The sequence below is a fragment of the Mauremys reevesii genome, linkage group 4 (assembly GCF_016161935.1).
Source record: "Mauremys reevesii isolate NIE-2019 linkage group 4, ASM1616193v1, whole genome shotgun sequence".
Taxonomy (NCBI): domain Eukaryota; kingdom Metazoa; phylum Chordata; order Testudines; family Geoemydidae; genus Mauremys; species Mauremys reevesii.
In genome coordinates this window covers 88,275,929-88,290,384 of record NC_052626.1, presented here as the reverse complement: position 1 = coordinate 88,290,384, position 14,456 = coordinate 88,275,929, and positions in this window count along the sequence as shown.

Below are 14,456 nucleotides of genomic sequence, written 5' to 3'. Positions count from 1 at the left end.
GCAGCATGTACCTCCCTAGAGCACTGCATGTGCCACTGTCACCCACTGAAATTCAATCCCTAATTTCATAATGTTCTTTCTTAAGCTAAAATCCTTAAACCCGAGCTCTATACACGGCCTTGTCAGGCATAAATATTGAAACTAGAAGTTCTTTGTGGCCTGCAGGCAAACCCAATCCTAACAACCGATGAGGAAGAATATTCATCAATTACAACTGATGCTTCTGTTTAGTAACTAATGGGACACTGTGGCTCCATTTGTGGTATCTTTGTGCAGCTGTGGCTGGACATAAAGCAGATGTGCTTAGGTGGAGCTGGTTGAAAACATAATTTACAGATTTGTGAAATAGGTGCTAAAATCTCAGAGCAAAACAGAAATAAACCTGTCTGTTTTAAAAAGTGAAATAAAGATGTTTTAAACAAGAGTAATAAAAAGAAATAGGATGGGCGAAATAACACATCCTTGTCTAACTCCCGTTCTCACATGGAACCACTCGCTCCGCTGTCCTTCATGGCGAACACAACACTTATTATCGGCATACATATCTTTGAGGATGTTAATAACTTTCGGAGGGAATCCATATGTTTTTAGGATATTCCAGAGAGATGGATGGTGGACGCTATCAAATGCCTTCTCGAAATCAAGGTAGTTAATGAACAGTGGCGAGTTCCATTCAAGGGGTTGTTCCATTATCATACATAATACAAATATCTGATCAACGCATCCTCTCCCACTCCTAAATCCTGTTTGTTCTTCCCTCAGGATCTCTTCTACTGCTTGTCTTATTCTCTGTAACAGGACTCTGCAGAAAACCTTCCCGACCACTGATAACAGGTTTATACCTCTCCAATTATCACACAAAGACAAATCACCCTTCTTTGGTAATTTCACAATGATACCTTTCTTCCATGCTTCAGGTACTTTCTCTTCTTCCCATGCCTTGTTGAATAGCTCCTCTAGAATCCCGGCACTCATATTCAGGTCGGCTTTTAGCATTTCTGCGGTTATTCTATCTTCGCCTGGTGCCCTATTTTCTTTTGTCTGTCTAATGGCCTCTTCTATCTCTCGCTCTGTGATAGGCCCTTGTTCTACCTCCATCTGAAAACTCGTTTCCTCTATTTCAACTACCTCTTCAGGATTTGGTCTATTTAGAGTCTCTCTAAAATGCTCTGCCCATCGATTAATTTGTTCTTTCTCTTCTATCAATATTCTCCCATCCTTTCCTCTAACCGCTGTTGACCTATTGCTGAACCCTCCTGTCAAAGTCCTCGTGATTCTATACACAGTTCTTGTGTCGCCCCGCACGGCTGCTGACTGTGCCTCTCTTGACAGACTGGTAATATAATCCCTTTTATCTTTTCGAACACTTCTCTTCACAGCCTTGTTTTTCTCCCTGTATTCTTCATTCGCAGCTTTCTGTTGTTCACCACTTCCAGTCAGCATACGTAATTACGCCCATCCTATTTCTTGTGGTTATAGACTGGGTGATGTGGAAAGCCACCGAAGATAGGCCAAGAGGGATCGCATGGGGACCCTCTGGTCATATTGAAGATTGTGACTTTGCGGATGACATCGCCCTGATTTCAAGCTCTCAGATGGACCTCCAAGAGAAGACTGATAGAGTAGGTAGAGCAGCAAGGTGCGTGGGACTTAATATCCACGCCGGTAAGAGCAAAACAATGAAAGTAAAAACAGCTAGCTCGACGACGACAGTAGTATGTGACGTAGAATTAGAGGAGGTGAACGATTTTAAATATCTTGGTAGTTACATATCGGCTGATGGTAATATTCAGAAGGAGATATCTACCAGAATCGGTCTTGCAGCAACTGCATTCTATAGACTTCAGAACATTTGGAGGTCGGCCATCTTGCAAATGAAAACCAAGGTAGAGATCTACAGGTCGAACGTCTGCTCTGTGTTGCTTTATGCGGCGGAAACATGGAGGACCAACAAGAAGATAGAAAGTCGGCTTCGGGGTTTTGAAGGAAGGTGTCTTAGGCGAATTCTTAACATACACTGGCCGCAGCGTATCACCAATGTTGAAGTGAGCCGATTAACCGGCATTAACAACATAGTGGATGAAGCCAAACAACAAAGATGGAGATGGTTGGGGCATGTGTTGAGAATGGGTGCTGATAGACACCCTCATATTGCCCTACGATGGACACCACAAGGAAGAAGGAGGAGAGGTAGACCATTGGGGACGTGGCGAAGGACCATTGAAGAGGAAATGAAAGGCATGGGAATGAAGTGGGATGAAATTTGCTGCCTCACTCAAGAACGAAATGAATGGAGGAGAATGGTTGACGCCTTATGCTCCACTGGGAGTGAATAAGAGGAAGAAGAAGAAGAAGAAGAAGAAAAAGAAAAGAAATGTGCAGTTATAATTAGGTAGTTCATTGGAGGAGTGGTAGTTTAACATTCTGCATTGTCTTAAAAAGACAAGAACCACAGTTATTAGGGAGACATGTTAGTAAAGGCAGGTACCTGGAAAAGAGGAGACTAAGGAGGGATATGATAGACGTATATAAAATCATGAGTGGTGTGAAGAAAGTGAATAAGGAAAAGTTATTTACTTGTTCCTATAATATAAGAACTAGCAGCCACCAAATGAAATTAATGGGCATCAGGTTTAAAACAGATAAAAGGAAGTTCTTCACACAGCGCACAGTCAACCTGTGGCACTCCTTGCCTGAGGAGGTTGTGAAGGCTAGGACTATAACGTAGGTTATTCATGGAGGTTAAGTCCATTAATGGCTATTAGCCAGGATGGGTAAGGAATCGTGTCCCTAGCCTCTGTTTGTCAGACAGTGGAGATGGATGGCAGGAGAGAGATCAGTTAATCATTACCTGTTAGGTTCACTCCCTCTGGGGCACCTGGCATTGGACACTGTCAGCAGGCAGGATACTGGGCTGTATGGATCTTTGGTCTCACCCAGTATGGCCATTCTTATGTACCTACACTGGTGAAAATATATAAAGCTTAGTAAGTAAAATAAATGATCACTTAGCTATTAAATGGGCCACAGTCTCTCCATTGATTAATATAAAGCCTAAGTTCTCCATAGAGTTACAAAAGATGTATGTCTATGTAAATAAGAGCTGAGTTCTGCTCCTCCTTTGTTATAGTTCCATAGTAGAATCTCCTCAAACAGATATATTCCACTTTGTATATTCTGAAACTTCAGACACAGAATCTTAACATGTTTCAGACAAACCACATTTTATAATGTATGGGTGAAAATCCTGGCCCCATTAAAATCAATGTGAATTTTGCCATTCTTGGCTGGCATAACTCCATTGACTCCAATGGATTTATATCAACAGAGAATTTGACCCAACATGTTTATAAGTGAGAGATTTGAATCATCATGATATTAGATGGCATCTTAGAAACAACAACTAATTAATTCTCACAAAGTCTCTGTAAGGCAGGTAAGTTGTATTACTCTCCATTCAGATGAGGAAACTGAGGCACAGAGAACTATAGGGACTTGATCAAAGTCACAGAGAATCAGTAGCAAAGCTGGGGTTAGAACACATGAGTTCCTGGCTGGCAAGCCTATGTTCAGATCATTAGTCTATGCATTAGAGAAGATACCATAAAATACTAGTTCAGCGATTCATTCATAGGTTTATAGATTTTAAAGCCAGAAGGGACCATTATTTCATCTAGTCTGACCTTACATATAGTGCAAGTAATAGAATTTCACCCAGATACATATATATATGGAGGAGCCCAGTGACTTGTGTTTGACTAAAGCATATCTTCCAGAATGGCAACCATTCTTGATCTGAAGCTGTCAAGACAGGGTGAATCCACCATTTTCCTTGATGAAGACCTTTTATCCCTTTTATGGAATAGGTAGGGCCTTATCTTTTCAAAAGCACCCATTTTGATCAGCAGACTGAGCTGATGTGGAGATACTCTGTAGTGGGTTACTCTGCATGACAGGCCGAAACTGCACAACATATGGACACCCTGGCCATTCCTCTTCAGGCATGCAATTTCCTCTAGTTACACCCATTACAGCAGCAAGGAGGGCAATGGTATAGGAACATCTATGCAATCTCTATGCCACTAGAGGATCCCCTGGAATTAGGATAATCCTGGGGCAAGTATGCTGGTTCTACTGCTAGATTCTGCCTGTGGTGTGGTACAAAGTGGCTGCACTGCACTGAATGATCTGGCCCTTATTCTGGGATTTAATGTTGCAGATGATATTACCGTCAAACAACTCTGCTGTGAGCACCTACCCTCAGAAAAAAGAACAGGAGTACTTGTGGCACCTTAGCGACTAAGTACTCCTGTTCTTTTTGCGGATACAGACTAACACGGCTGCTACTCTGAAACCTACCCTCAGAAAGTTGAGCTTTCTATAAAAGAATCTAAATGCATTATTTAAATGCCTTCATTTATCTGCTGTGCTAAGTAGCTCCGGTGCTGACAAATAATTTAATGCTCCATTTATTTCAATAGAATGTTTGTTGTGGGGATTTTCTAGTTGAGATTTCTAACAGAAGAAAGAAAACCTTTTACCTGTAGGTCACTGGCTCAAATCCAGCTGAAGGTAGTGATGGTGTAAAGCTCTTACCATTGGCTGCTCAGTGGCCTGGGTGAAATGAATTTGGTACTCATTGCAGTTTTCAGTGGACGCTGGAAAGGTGTCCACTTGTAATAAAACACCAAAGCATGCATTGATTGGATTGATTCCCTGGAAGAAGCCAAGAAAATTCTTTTATCACATACTCCTGAATGGGAACAGGGAAGCTTGCATTACCAGGTGCTTGAGATGTATCTGTTCTGTTGGTAAATAAGGTCCATGCTGTTGTCTATAAAGCACCTGACAAACTGGTGGTGCTTCTATGTAAATAGCAAACAGACAACCTCAGTTGTAAGCACACTCAAGCCAGCATGTTTGACAAACACCAAACATTCACAGAGATTAAAAAGTAGATAGTTTGCTGGAAGCAAGCATGAGCAAAAGCAGTGAAGGAGTTAAACGGCTGATTAGAGAATGAGTTCTTGTAAGTGTTTTAGCAATTAGAGTGGACTCAGATTGAATTTTTTGACATATAGGAAATTAAATGTTTTTGTTGGTAGTATTGTTAAATAGTAATCTTCATGTGCCAAAACAGTGTTGTAATGCATTCCTAATTTTATTTGGTACAGCAAGAGTAGCAAGACACCATTGCTTTCAAATTATGACCCAAATCCATTCTCCATATTTCTTCTCATGTTCATTCCTTGCTTTCCCTCTGTTTCTTTAAGGCTTAAACATGCTCAAGCTGTCTTCCATTTCTGTTTTTGTTTGTAATTTCCCAACAAGCCTTTTTTCCTATTGAAATGATTCTGCTGAAGGCAGGAGTTTGCAAATTATAAACAAATTGTGACAGTGTGAATGTAATTAGATAGGTTGGAAGTTTATTAGAGGCAGATAATTTGGCTCTTTTCACATATACACAAGTTACAAATAATGCCTTAATTTGGATGAAAGTATTGCTGGTTTAATTATATATATTATTCCAGAACTTCCATGTAACTTACTTACACGAAAAGTCCAAAAATCACATAACTGTAGATATTTCACAAATGTATTGAAGAAATATTTATAGGTTATTATATACATTAATAACCAATATGTTATTTTTTTTTACATTTATCAAGGGAAAGGGTGATAAGAACATTGTGTAGTGTGGCTATGGTGATGTTGCTGGAAAAAACATATTTTTTAATTTCCTGACTTTAGAGCTCTTGAGCTTGTAGTCTTAATGTTACATTAACACTGGAGTTTTGAGTTTTTTTCTTTTCTTCTATGTGCAATGCATCCATTGTTAAATGTACACCTGTAGATTTAAGAACATTTTCTATTGCACATGCTCAGTATGCAGCTTTTAAATGGTCATTTTTGCTAATTAACAAATGGGGCAGAAGAGGTTCAAAGTAAGCCCTGTCTAAAAATGTTTGTTCAGAATTTTTGTAAATGAGAAATGTATATTTTATTAGGTACACCACCGAACTTCTTTAAAACGGTTTCTTTATAACACTAACCGATTTAACGCCTGGCTTTCCTCCTTACTAACAGGGCTCCGTATCTGTGCATTAACGTAAGGACATGGGATAATGGCAGTATCGGTATATGTATCTCATATCGGGGTGGAGTCAGGGGTGATCGCGGTACTCGCCTCCTGACCAACATGAACTGCATCCCTGCCACGACCTGAACGCCGCAAGCCCGGGGGAAAAGTGCAAGGTAGAGCGAAAAGCCCCCGATTGCCCAGCGATTTTTTTGACGAGCCCCGATCAGCGATCAGCACGGAAAGTGATGAAAAAAAAAAAAAAAAAAAAAAAAAAAATGAGAAAGAGGACGGATCGGATCGATGCGGCAGGCAAAGGCTTTCTATCAGCGCCTTTCGACGATATCTAAAAAGAAAAATCATTTTTAAATCACAGATGACATAGCAGGGACTCAGCAGTCAAAAGCCAGGCAAGCGCGCGTGGCATCAAAGAGCAAAATGGATCAAGCTATCAATCACATGGTGAGGATCTGACTGGAGCTTTGCATTCAAATGCTCTGAGTCCTCTCTCTAGCATCCAAATTTCTAGCGTCAAGGGTGCAGGGCATAGCCGTAAAATGCGTCCATGGTAGTAGGCAATCCCCAGCCCACCCAAACCGCACCCCCACCCAAAAACTGAGAACTTGTCTATCCTGGTCCTTGTCTTTGCTCTTTTCTTTTACTGAATGCTGCAGACTGCACTGAACGTGCAGCACTCAACTCCATCATCCTCCAATGACTGGCACCAGTGGTGGGTGGCACCCATGTTCATCATGATATACCACCCATCACACATGGGCCAGGGCAAAACATGGGGTCACCATGCAATGCTGTAACCATGGTTTCCATCAAGGGCGCTGGCTGCTTAACCATTTTAATTTTGATGGTACATGGTCTGATAATGGATAATCATCATTCAACAGGGCAATCAGGGGCTGAGCTTCATCAGCCCCACCCTTCATAAGTAAAGATTGACCTGACTGGCAGCACAGCAGGATGCTCCTCTCCTCCTCCCTCCCTCTCCATGTGACTCCACTCCTCCTGACACTCACTTCTCACTTCCTTTTCTCCTCACCTGCAAGTATTCCTGCTTCTTCATTTTCTTTACACACTCAAGGGACACATGCTATATGGTAGCCCATGCTAGGGAAGGAAGAGAATGATGAGGTGAATGAGCAGGTGGGGTTGCAGCTGTGCCAGAGCAATAGTGCAGGATCTGACACACAGAGATCATGCTCTCTGCAGCTCAGCTGCCTCTCCTTCTCTTCTACTCTTCTACAGTTACTACACTCTACATATCTATTGACAGACTTTATTTTATTTTTTTAAGGGGAGATCAGGAGGGATTGAGTCCAATTTCCCCTTTTTTTTGGCTGGGCCCTATATGACAGCAGGTTAGACACTTATAAGGAACAGTGCAAAAGGACTGGTAGCCATGCCCATCCATGCCCAATTATTACCATGGTATGTATGGTAGATCATGCAATGATAAAGCATCTGCATGCAAAGCAGCAAAAGCATGCAGCTGTGCACTGCTGATGCTGTCTGTCTGTGCTGACAGTACAGTACACAACATACACAACACAACAAAACAAGAACAAACTCCAGCCAGCATCCCATATGGCCCATCACCAGGGCAATCCAGGGAAAGGCTTGAAAATGCTTGTCTGCCATTGCTTTCCAGCGGAAGGAGTGTGAGACAACATATTTACCCAGAACATGATTTTGATTTGATTTTTTGCCATCAGGCACTGGGATTCATTCAAAGGGGGGGGGGGAGGAGGAACTACCATGGGATAGCTACGAATTTTCACCCAGCAGTGCAATGCTCCAGAAACGCTAGCCCTCGACCGTGGACACACCACACACCACCGATTTTTAGTGTGTAGTGCGCACACGATTTTTTTACAATCTGTTTTGTTAAACCGGTTTATGTAAATTTGGAATAATCCCGTAGTGTAGACGTACTCTTACACACACATAGACACAACCTCAACAAACTCAAAAACAACCTTTGTACAGAAATCAAGCTTGGACAATTTTCAACCCAAAAGGTGAATGTTTTGGCAAATAATGAGCATGGACAGCAGACAGAACTGAAATGATTTTGCAGCTGTAGGCCCAATTCCGCAGTGAAATTACTCCAAGTTGTAAGTACTACACTCAATATTTCCAGGATTGAGCCCTTTAAATTTATAACATAATTTGTGATATAATATCCAAGTGGAAAAGTATTATATCCAAATGGGAAAAAAGCACACACCCTTTTAGATTACATAATCATTCAGCAAAAATATGACTCATTACTGTTACCCTTCTATTTTCTGAACATCTATAAAACAAGGAATTTTAAAATAGAAATGTCAGATGAACTGTATAATGGAAATCTGGAACTCATTTATTTTACAGTACATTCACATGTCTTTGTTACATTCACAATATCATTTTACAGTGTCCTGTACTGTAGGATTAGTTTATTTATTTCCCCTAGACCTGATTCTGCCACCCTTATTCACATGGAGAAGTACCATACTGTATGGGTTGTCCCTTTGATTTCATCTGGGCTACTTGTGGTTTAAGTGACTACTCAGTATGAGCAATGGTGGCAAACTCAGATCCTTTGTAATTAGTAGGCAAACTACATTGTGAACTCTTAAGTCAGGGGATAGCATGCAAAACCAAAAGGGAAACAGAACTTACTAGGTAGCAACGTCTAGTTTTTATTCAGTTACCTTTTTAGAAAAAGCGTATGGGCTTGATCATCATGCCATTTAGACACAGCCCATAGTGCTCTGTTCCAACTTTGCAGAATGCCTCCCTGTGCTTCCTCACATGCAGAGAGGCAATTCTATCTTGCAGCTACACAGGCCATGCAAGAAGTACAAGGAGGGATCCTTACATTGTGCACCCACTTAAGACCCAAGCAGAATTTAGCCCATTGCATTTGCTTTGGGCCTGATCTTGCAAATCTGACTCACATTTAGTAGCACTTATGCAAGTATTCCTATTGAAGTCAATGAGAATATTTAAGTAAATACACACTACTCAACCTGTGTAAGGATTGCAAAACGAGACCCAATGGAAAGCCCTTTGGTGCAGGGACTGTCATTGCTATGTGTATGCACAGTGCCTAGTAGCACAATGAGGTCCTGGCTGAGATCTCTAATTGCTAATGCAATATAAATGTTAAAAACAATAATGGGACTAATTCTCTGAGCTAGAGCAACAGAAGAGCACTAAAAGGCTATAAAGCTGGTGTAGCTGGCTACCTGGAGATTTCCCTGGGGTAAGCAGCTCCACACCAGCCCCACTTACTGCCCTCCTTATAGATGGTTGTTGGGGAGAAAGGAATGCAGTTGCACTCCAGTTATTCCCAGCAGTGGAATGGATCCTTTGGGCCATGGGCACAGGGTGAAAGCAGCCTTGGCCAGCTTCAGACCAGACTTAGGACCTTAGTCTCCAAATCACCTGCACAAAAGTCTTTGATATTAGATTAGGTCAGATTGAATAACGATAGACAAAAGTTCTAGAGGTAAAAGGGTCAGAACATGCCTGTCAGGGACAGCCCAGCCGTAATACCCTAGGTGACAGGCATTCTGAGAGGGAGTGTGCCTGCTACTACTCTCCTTTCCACAGGCGCTGACTTTCCAATGTGCTGGGGGTTGCTTGACCGCCAGCTCTGCCCCAGGCCCTGTCCCTACCCCTTCCCCCAAGGCCCCAGCCCAGCTCCACCCCCAACCTTGCCTCTTCCTGCCCCATTCCACCCCCTCCTCCGAGCATGCCATGCCCTCGCTCCTCCCGCCTTCTTCCCCAGAGCCTCCTGCACACCACAGAACAGCTGATTGTGGCAGGCGGGAGGCCCTGGGAGAGAGGGGGAAGTGCTGATTGGCAGGGCCTGCTGTTGGGCAGGAGACACTGGGGGAAAGAGGGGAGCTGATAAGGAGGTGGCTGGTGGATGCTCAGTACACACCACTTTTTCCCCGTGGGTGCTCCAGCCCCAGAGCACCCATAGAGTCGGCGCATATGCTCCTTTCTGCACTGCAACCTGCTCACCTGTGTACTCTGTTCCCACTCTAGCATGACTCTATCCACTATGAGGTACCTAACACCTTCAAGGGTGTAAGGAGGGAGCTGCCCTGCCATGATCCTGAGAATCCTCATTCATGCAAATAGTCCATTGACTTCAATGCATGAGTGCCTGGGTTTGCAGGATCAGCAGTATATTTGTAAGGGAAAGTGACTCAATTCTATTTTTAATTTAGAGCAAAAGGTAGCCTCATGCACTAAAACTGGGCCTGAGTCACCTCAGTGTTACTGCAGTTTTACACTTGCATAAGGCCTTTGAATTCAATGGAGTTACACTGGCGTAAAATGAGTAATACAATGGTGAATCAGACCCATAGTGTCCACTTACCATCTCCTCTCTTTGATACTTGAATGCCTTTTTAGGTCTGTTTCAAGCTGACCTAAAATGATCTTGTATCAAACATTTGTATTTGTTTCAATATATAGAACTGATTAGAATGAGACCTTCCCCTGGGAAGTAGATGAGTTTTACAGTAGATGAGTAAAAGAGCCAACTTCTTTTTGCTGGCCTAGGAAAATTTTTGTTAGGTTTACCCAGAATTCCAAATACCCAAGCCAAGCAGTCTACTGCTACTCTGAAGAAGCAGAAATCTGGTTATCAGATTTGCTAGATCACTTGCATGTTCTTAAAGCTAAAAGTCTTTTTAAAATATTAATCATTTATGTGATTCAATAGACTAACAAATGGCAGCTGGTGCTGTTGACCGAAACAGGGGAATCTCTCGGTCTCAAGTTCATCTCCTACCTGTATCTATCACCGGGGGGTTGTAGGACTCCCAAAGGGATAACCAGTTAATAACCAATAGATAATAAAAACAAGGCAGGCTGTACAAGGAGACTTTTCCCACAGATAAGGAATGATTACAATATCATCTCTTGCAGCTCGATTCACTGATGGTTTTTTGGCCTCAGGGTGGTATCGCACAACAGGATTGCTGAATCATTTTGATGGAAGCAGGATCTTGCAGCAGTATCAGATGATTGTTCTTTCAGGTAAGCTGTTAAATCCCTCCCTCTCCCTATAGCTGTGTTGTCGTGTGTGCAGTGAGCGAATCCTATGGTAAATGGATCAGATGCGTGTAGTAAACCCCCTCCTCAAGTAACCCATGTGGGGTGAATGGCCTACCCTTAATTGCCTGTTCTGTACTCTACCACTCAGACGGGTAGCCCTGATCTGATCAGCGCACTGCCTTATATAGACACTAGGTTACTAGGCAGATTAAATGATTGACTGCTGCTGTCTTTCCCACCTAAACAGAAATAGGTGCCAAACTAGACCAAGGGAAGGGATGAGAAGGTCAACAAAAATGGATGCCTTATTGTCCTTTTGAGTATTCAAGATGGGCTTAGAATGTATTACTCTACCGTGCTATGTATTATTTAATACACAATCCAAGATTAACCTGAGGCTTGACATCACATAGCATTTAGAAATAAATCACCTTATTATGATATGTCACCCAAAAGCACAACTAGCAATTTTAGGATACAACAACACGTTAAGAGCTACTGCAGAACCTTTATGGATGTTATGGTGTTATAGATGGCTTGCCAGACAAAGTGTACACATGAATGCGATATGTAAGTAGTTAGTGACATCTTTCTAGCTGATGTTAGTGAATCCAGGATATGAAATTCATAGTTGACTGAACAGTGGATAAATTCTCCAGATAAATGACTGTATTGTTACAAGATCTGTTGATAGTACAATGGTTTCCTGGATTTAATTCTTTTCCTAAAGATTCGGTGTTCCTGGTTTTTAACATCAGTTTCCTACTGTAGCTTGGTTTAAGGTTAGTCTAAAAAAATCAAATGAAAAATGTATAACATGGATAGAGTGTATTAATAATAGATTTGTATATTCTGGTTAAATAACTGACAGTAGGACCTGACATTCAAAATTAGTGGTAGCAGAAGTGATGATGTAAACTTTGAAGAGGCTAGAAATGGGCCATTAGGTACAGATATAAAAAGCAGTCTGAACAGACAGATAGATGGACACATTTGTGCATACTACATCTGTTAAAAACAAAATCAAAATTTAAGAAGAAAAAAATATGTACAGTGTTCCTGCTTAGGGCTTAGTTTTTCCTTAGCAGTCCCTCCCAAATGGGTACTACACACTCAAAGTAAAGATAAATTCTGCTGCACACACTTCAGTTACTTCCTTCACCTACTAGCACATCCCCCAAGACATCCATAGAGCTTTGTTCTTACCAGATGATGAGCAACCTCAACCTCCTTTGGAATGGGTCCTCTTCCACAGTCAAAAGGTCATAATGGTTATGCACAAACCCTACTGAGTTTTGTGGGAGTTTCAAATATGGGTTGTGGGTATGTATTGAGATTATGTATAAAAGTGTATATGTATGTGTTTGCAGGAATGAGGTTTAAGGCTGTATCAAGTCTTTTAACCTGGACTTCAATTCAGACAAGTATTTGCCCTGTACAAAGGAAGAGTCTACACACTTTTACTCCCACAAGTAGTCCTTACTTACATGAGTAGTCTCATTGAAGCCCATAGGACTGCTGGTCTGATTGGTGTCTCCTCATGCAATTATATGTTTGTAGGATTAGAGCCTAACACAATTAATCTGAACTGAATATACACATTATGTGCAATATGAGTGAGTAAATATTACAAAAATAATCTTATATTATTCATTTTATTTTATGTAGCTTCAATGATGCATTTATTTGCATATATATGTTTAGTGCAAAGTATGTTGGCTTACAGAGGGCATAAGGATTATATTTCAGTGTGAAAGTATCAAAATATGAAAATAACTGGGAAGAAATTAAACTGAGTTTAAATATTAATGTATCACATATCATAAACTAAATTTATATTAAACTAGGACAGATTCTAATTCTTAAGGAAGGTCAGGATCTGGTGTCTCAAGAAGTTGATCATGTCCTTCTAAGCCTAGATGTTATCAAATAACTATTCAGTAACATCAAAACAATTTACACAAAGGATCTTTCTTGTTACTGTCCAGATATGTGGCTATTAAGCTCTCAGATAACCATTATAAGGAAAATAAGTGATGATTAAAAACTAAGGGCCTGATCCACAGCCCTTTGAGGTTTTTCTATTGACTTCAGTGGGCTAAATTGTGTAAATTATGGTGGGCAAATATTTGTAGGAAGAGATGATTTATTAAGGAGACTGAAAAACCTCTTGAAACATTGACAGTCTGTTTATTGTAAAATGTGTTATTACCAGTGAAACGAAATTTATGATGGCAACTGCTGCTGCAGTAAAATGTGGAATGTGTAATATGAAATATGGAAAGTGTATGGAAAATATGATTTAAGTATGGGAATTCTTCTGTCATCCTACACTTGCCAATCTTAACTCTGAATTATGACTTTCTCAGGGTACATCTATACTACCCACCGGATCGGCGGGTAGTGTTTGATGTATCGGGGATCGATTTATCACGTCTCGGCTGGACGTGATAAATTGATCCGCTAATCGACGCCCATACTCCACCTCTGCAGGAGGAGTAAGCAGAGTCGATGGGGGAGCCGCGCCAGTCGACTCACCGCCGTGAGGACGGCCAGGTTAGTTGAACTAAGATACTTTGATTTCAGCTATGTGAATAGCGTAGCTGAAGTTGCATATCTTAGTTCGACCCCCACCCCCACTAGTGTATCCCAAGCCTAAGCCAACCTTCCCTATGGATTGTTTTCTCTCCAAAATAAATTCAAACATGACCAACTGCTCTCACATGGAAAAAAGGTACAGCATGTGTTTCTAAGTAAGAACATAAGAATGGCCATACTGGGTCAGACCAATGGTCCATCTAGCCCACGATCCTGTCTTCTGACAGTGGCCAATGCCAGGTACTTCAAAGGGAATGAACAGAACAGGGCAATTAACGAGTGATCCTTCCCGTCATTCATTCCCAGTTTCTGGCAGTCAGAGGTTTAGTGACACCCAGAGCATAAGGTTGCATCTCTGACCATCTTGCTTAATAGCCTTTGGTGGACCTATCCTCCATGAACTTATCTAATTCTTTTTTTAACCCAGTTATAGTTTTGGTCTTTACAACCTCTCCAGCAATGGGTTCCATTGGTTGACTGTGTGTTGTGTGAAGTACTTCTTTTTGTTTGTTTTAAAACTGCTGCCTATTAATTTCATCGAATGACCCCTAGTTCTTGTGTTATGTAAAAGGGTAAATAACACTTCCTTATTCACTTTCTCCACATCATTCATGACTTTATAGACCTCTATCATATCCCTCTCCCCCAGTCATCTCTTTTCCAAGCTGAAGAGTCCCAGTCTGTTAAATCTCTTCTCATATGG